The sequence below is a fragment of the Corylus avellana genome, chromosome ca9 (assembly GCF_901000735.1).
Source record: "Corylus avellana chromosome ca9, CavTom2PMs-1.0".
Taxonomy (NCBI): Eukaryota; Viridiplantae; Streptophyta; class Magnoliopsida; order Fagales; family Betulaceae; genus Corylus; species Corylus avellana.
Genome location: NC_081549.1, coordinates 21,950,276 through 21,957,546, shown reverse-complemented (window position 1 = coordinate 21,957,546; position 7,271 = coordinate 21,950,276). Strand labels below are relative to the sequence as shown.

Sequence of the window (7,271 nt, the reverse complement as noted above, 5' to 3'; positions counted from 1 at the left end):
GTCCAATGGCAATGGATCAGTTGTGACACAGACCGAGATCCTCTTCTTTTCAACTTGAGAGGAACCGGTTAGTTGTAATGTGGGAGTAAAATGGCTCAACCAAAAAATAAAATTACTAACCATTTGTGGAGCAAACACGTGGGTTGGAGTTAATGATGTGGGTACTTTTAATGTTGCTCGAATTTTTAACCATTTGTGTAGCAAATATACAAGAGCTTCTATGGTGTCTACTAGCCTAACAAGTGGGCGAATTCTACCAAAGACGTGTTTGGACTAATGAGACTTATAAAAATTATTTCATATTTATTATTCAAATTACTAATAATATGGATAACAAAACTACTGAAGATGTTTGTTTATCGACAACAAAATATTTTTCTAAGTGGAGGGAAATGGTGGCTGATGAAGAAAACGCCCAGACTGAGCGTATTCGCCACAAATTTGAAGCTTTATCTGTGTATGTTTATTATCAAGATGTTGCAACAGTTACCACCAAAGGTCAACAGATGGAGTTCGTGAAGAGTTACGACTTCATCCCATTGAATTTTCATGCAATAATTTTGAGGGGCCAATACCTGAAGAACTAGGAGAACTCAAATTGTTACATATTTTCAACTTGTTTGGCCAAATTCCACAATTTCTAGGAAAATTGATTTATCTTGAGTTATTGGATTTGTGAAGCAACAAGTTTACTGGTGAGATTCATGTCCAACTTGCAAATGGTTTTATTTTTCTATCGGTCCTTAACCTTTCATTCAATCAATTGGTGGGAAAGATTCCACACAGCGAGCAATTTGCTACATTCTCGGAAACTTCCTATTTCCTATAAAGGGAACGTAGGATTATATGGTTTTCCTTTGAAAGAAAAATGCACACACAAAAGCCGAGATCATCACCTCCAGCACATGAAGAAACTCATTCAATTTTTGAAAATGCAATTAACTGAAACTTTTTAAGTGTTTAATTGGGATTTGTTTTTGGCTTTGGGGTTGTTGTCGGGCCTCTTATGTTTTGGAAGAGACGAAGTATATGTTATCACAAATTTGCTGATGAATTTTGTGAAATACTTGCTTCATAAGCTTAGCTTTTTACTGAATCTTCATCGCTTAGGTCGAAGACGTAATTTTCGTAAATTTTTCAATTCGTATTCTCGTTATACTTTTCGTTTACTGACGGTATCCTTAACGCGCCTCAATGCGGATTAATGCCTCTATTCTAATTCTCATTCATTAAAACCCATAAAAATACGTAATTACCCCTCAATCGGCATTTCAAAAAATTAATGGGAAAAGATCAAAATCACGCCAGACACACGGGACGATTACCAATCGACGTAAAATTAAGAATCCAAGTGTTTTCCTAATCGAAAAAAAAAATTTTGAAACATTAAGGCGACATCACAATTTTAAACATAACTGAATCAAAAACCTCGAACTTTATAGGGGTAAAGTGAATTTAACCCAATTTTTTTTCAAGATGTTCTCTCAACAATATATTAAAATAGAAGATCGCCAAAGATGAGTACACAGGAAACAAGGACAATGAGCACACAGAAACCAAGGGCAAAAGCAGTAGTCATAGAACTGAGGAGCATGAAGTAGGGTTTTACTCTCTCTTTTTTGGTTTAAATACAAATTAAAAAAAAAAACCATTCAATTGGATGTGAATGTTGTCTTAAGTGAGTTTTGTAATTATCAATCTATATGTATTATTGAAATATTTTTGTGATACTAGATTTGCAGGTGACTTTATAAGAAGCCCATGTGATGTGGAAGCAAGACTTGACCCATGCTGTCACACTTGCCTTTATCACTGTTGTCTGTTTGTAATCAGCTTTTGCTGTAAAATTTGTATCAAATGAAGCTATTTTCATATATAACTAGTTTTAAATGTTTTTTAGTCCTTTTTGTTCACCTAAATTGCCATTCGGACCATTATATATAATATAGAGCCCATTAATTTGAGTTATAGATCGAGATTATTCACTTAATTTGTAAAGCTGCAAAAACTAATTTTGAGGGGTATAATTTGGAAATATCATAACCTCAAAGAGAAGAATACAAAACAAAATGGTAATTTATGGGACGACCCCACTAAAAAAAAAAACCATGTGATAAGTGACATTTTAGTGGAAGTAGCAAAGGAAACGTGGACGTAGGGGCCGGGATTCCTTAGGGTAGAAAGGACGAAATGGGTGCCAGGTGTTGCACAATCCTCTGCTCTAAATTTAGGCAATCGAAAATGAAGGCCGAGAGCTTGACTTAGACGAAATTGGAAAGCAGTCAACTGCCCCTGCTCCACTCTTCCATGTGATGTTATTGAATGGATAACTCCAAAATTAAACCGCTTCATTTCTTTTTCTTTTGTTTTTTTTTTAAAAAATAAAATAAAATTCGTGGTTTTTATCTTTTGGTTTTGGAAAATGGTCTAATGCCACGTAAATATGAAAATAATTTTGATGTTTTTGAAAGAAATTTATGTTTGGAGTTATTTTTTATTTTATTTTTTGTTACAAAGAAAAAAACTTCCCACAAAAACCATTTTTTTCGAATATTTATAATCAATTCATTGTATTTAGGTGGAGTTGTTTATTACTACGCATCACTTTGTATATGGAGAATGGATTATATGCTAAAAAGCAAAGGGTATATGTCCATAATATATTAAAATTGGGAATTTTTTTTTTTTCCGAAAAAAATCAATTCAATCTAAGAAACTAACATTTAACATTAGAAAATACTGTTCTCACATTCATTTTCAACCAATCATATAATTTTTTATATATGTTCCCATGAAAATCAGTAGGATAAGTTTCCTCCCACTCAAATGGGAATAGACGAATAGCATTCTCCCCATTAAGTGAAATGGAGAGCAATCATTTCATTTCATTTCATGGTTATAATTTAATAGTATAAATAATGCAACATTATAAATATGTTGACAAACTAATAAAGCAAAATTATTTATGCCGTTAGATACATCACCATTATGCTACTAATATTACCATTATCATCATCAACATAAAACATTGAAAATAAAGATAAACAATTTAATGATTTCAAGCAAAAAAAACCCATATTTCATTTCGTCTAGAGACTCAAGACAACTCCAATATACCACTTCTTCTCTTGTTGGAGTTCCTACAATTCCACAAATTTCTTACAAATTTATTTGCAAAAAATTCATATAAACCAATTTCTAAATAAGATATTTTATGCAATTGATATATGTCACTTCTATAAATTGATTTCACTTCACGAGAATCACTTTTTATTTATTAATATTATTAAAAAAATATGTGAGAATAATATGTTATTTTTTAAAAAACCTCAATCTCCGCAATCTAATTTGTAAGAAATTTTTTTTATTTTTTACAAAGAAAAACGAAAAAATTAACAACATTAATTACTTCCCAAAAACACAAAGGCATGTCGTACATTAAAACACGAAAATAATGGGGATGTGATGTGAATGGAGTAACATTGCATACCCACATGAAGAACATTCTTGGTTTTCTTAGGTGAAACTGCAGCAGTGGGAGATCAGAGAGAGAGAGAGATCGATCGAGCAAGAAGAACCAGTGAAACTCAGGATGGATAGCGCTACAGAACAGAAGAATCAAAACCCATCAAGAATAGCCAATAGCCAAGGCCGTACGTCCATGGCGCTATCCCTCCTGAGCTTAACAGACTCTTCCATACTTGTGGAAGCCCTTAATTCGGAGGGAGCCTTGAAGGAGCTCTGTGGAAATGGTGGAGTAGAGGGGTTGGGAAGAGAAGTGGTATTTATAGAAGCAAGAGAAGAGAACGTGGGTAAATGCAGACAATTAGAGAAACATGGAGGGGGATCTTTCCTGTAGCCATGGAAAGCTTGACTATAAATGCTTCCTGATTTGACAATGTGATTATGTGAGTGCGACTGTGCGAGCGGGGTGGGTGGTGGGTGGGTGCGTTTGTTTTTTTACGTGCATTTCTGTGTATGCTGTCTGTCTTTTTAATGCCCTTGCCGACTACGTTTACTATACACTCCAATTCTACGTATGCATGTATTCTGCTCACAAGGGACCATATTCCTTTTCAATATTACATCTTTGTCCAAGCTTCTTCTTTTTTATTTTTTATTTTTTATTTTTTAAAAAAATTACATTTACCCCATTTAACTACATTATAATGTTCCCTCAATTTACCATTGGTGTTGTAATACATCCTACAAGCTAGCTATTATTAGAGTTGCAATGTTTTCTTTCTCGAAAATAATAAAAACACTTAAAATAACAAAAATGAAAAATATTCAAACAAAAATTTATGAAAATGTAGATTTGAGGTACTTTTATCATTTTAAATTGCGAAAGAAAGAGATTGCAATCTCAATAGTAAATTGAGTACATTGAAAAAATTGAAATATTGAGGAAACATTGTAAATATATATAGAGTGGTAATTAGAGGAAAGTAAATGCATTCCACCTGTCCTCTAAAATTAGAGGGCAAACTTGTTATTTTATATATATATATATATTTTTTTTTGACAATTTTACCCTCTAATTTTAGAGGACCGACTCCTCTTCAGTTCAAATGGAGTGGAGAGGTCCTCTGGCCCCCAACCCAATCTTTTTGGCCTCATTCTATTTGATGGTTTAAGAAACTCTACCATTCTTTTGCTTCATGATTACTTCTCTTTTTCTCATTAATCTTTGGGTTAATGATTAATATTGTACATGGTGTATCTTAACCACTTCAATTTTTTTTTTTAAAAAAAAGCATATCTATGATAGGTCATTTGCATTTCACTTATCATGAATTCTCTTATTAATTAGAACATTATTGAACTTTAATCAATAAAATTATTTTATTTATTATTTTTTGTAATATAATAAAAGAGTTTGTTGTCCTAAGAACTATTCTTACACTTCTAATGAAAAAACAAATAAATCTACCACCTTTATCCTAAGGGAAAACAGAAGAACACATGAGCTATTACAATTCATTAGAGATACCAAAATTGCCTCAACATGTATAAATGTTAAACTCTCCTTGGCCCTATTAAATTGGATGCAAGATTCCACTAGAGATTTGAAATTATTATTATTATTTTTAACAAACTGGCGTTCATAAAATAAAAAGAAAATTACAGGACATACATAAAGCTAAATTATCTTATAAAAGAAGCTAAAAACAAGCTTAGAGATGTTAACTCATTATAGACAAACCACTAGCACCTCAATGAAGGTGAAAGTGTTATAAACAATAAGTTAGGTATATTATAGTTTTTACTATAAGCTCTTTACAAATTGATATATCAATCCACACATTACTTATCACGTTATTCATTAAAATATTAAATTTATACATTAATGTAAGAAGAATTTATAATAAAAATATATATAATACTCTAGATATTAGAATAAAAAACTTTTCTTTTCTTTTTTTTTTTTTTTTTTTCCGATTGCTTGGTGTGAACTGTGAACCTGAGAATTCATCAAAATTAGGAATTAATTTATATTTATGAATTATGATAATGACATCCACCAAATAGACTTTTAATTCTCGTACATTCCCATCATTACCATGCCCATATAAGGAAAAAAAGGTCCATCATTACCATATTAGCGGACCCATATTTAAACCATTGTCGACAACTTTGGTCAGATCTGTAGTAGACTGTGACACATTCCTAATAGAGAGTTTTAAAAATAGAAAAAAATGATGGTCCTTTTTTCATTTTTTTTGTTGATAAAATGATGGTTCTTGTTTATAGTAGGATTCCAATTTCAGGGTTTTGCTGCTTTAATTATAAGGAAAAGTATATATATTTTTATATAAATTGACGGAGTAGTTTACATGACAATTATATTGTTTACCATAATTGAATTTAATTGTTTAATAATTGACGTATTCACATGAATTGATAAGTAAATTTGAAAAAAATATGACTTTATTTGATAACATTTTTTTTTCTTTTTAAAGTAAAAACATTAACAAATAATCCATAACACAAATTACTTGCAAAACTCTTGAAACTACTTTCATTTTACGTTGCATTAGAACATTCTTTCAAACAAAAATATATAAATTACCTTCTAAAAAGTATTAACAAACGGAGCACTATAATTTGGCAAATTGATGGTTTGTTTTCAAAATTTGTTTGTGCATGGAGGAGTCTTCCTTTTTTTTATTTTTCTTACTTTGTACCTTTTGAGTAGCATATATATATATATAACATTTTACACGTTTGATATCACAATAGTTAATTAATGGGGACCTCATTCCTATCTCATCGACTCTCCGGGAATTAGGGTAAGTGTGGTTAAAAAGAGAGTCAAGCACCATATAAAGAAAAAACACTCCCATCATGACCATTTTATTTTATCACTATAAACATTATAGATGCTGATCACAGATCATATAATCTTGACCAAACATGTTTAATGTTTTCTTATCTTGCCCAATTTTAATGCACCAAACATGATGTTCTGTCAGAATATTTCATTCAGGGAACCAATTCACGACAATCATTACTTTATATAATGAAAGAAAAAAAAAATACTTTGTTTCAAAAAAATTGAAAGGAAAAATTAAATGTACAACCTATGTTTTCGAGCGGTTTTAATTTAGTCCCTGAGTTTTGTCTTTTAACAATTACTTTTTTTATTTTTTTGAAAATAATACTTCAGAACTTCTCATTAAACAAAGAAATCAAGATTGAACAGATTGCTCAAGTCTTACAATATCATTGATATAACCCGAGAGTTCATTCCACCAAGTTCTATCCATGACATATTTTGTTGCCTCCTTAGCTAAGTAATGGGCAACTCTATTTGCATCTCTACCCACATGTCCACATGTCCATTGAGAGAAAGAATTAAAGTATTACTTTTGTATCATCGACAATATGCCCAAACTTACTCCCATTGCGGTCAGTAGAGACTAAAGCATCAATAACCACTGAGAATCACTTTTTTTAAAAATATGCTGAACTAGCAGAACTTGACAGGGAGATGCCCCATGGAAAGTTGCAATTGCTTCAGCCAGTGTTGGTTCTAGAAGACTATTTCTGATAAGACTCCTTGCCACACAAACTTGTCCCTCTTTCAACAATTACATTCTTAGGTTTTATTCGGTTTTAGATAATCTTTTCATCAATTTGTTGTCCAATGAATTAACTACTAATAAATTGATACTATGTGACTTTTGTTCGACTCGTCATAATGGTAAGTTCTACGTAATACATTTATTTTAAATTATAAATTAAAAAAAAAAAAAAAAAAAAAAAAA

General features: G+C 31.1%; 1 protein-coding gene across 1 annotated transcript in view; it reads left to right on the top strand.

Moving 5' to 3' along the window:
• Positions 1–7,271, top strand: part of LOC132192338 (PR5-like receptor kinase) — a 23,071-nt gene that overhangs the window by 14,668 nt on the left and 1,132 nt on the right. The window lies entirely within an intron of this gene.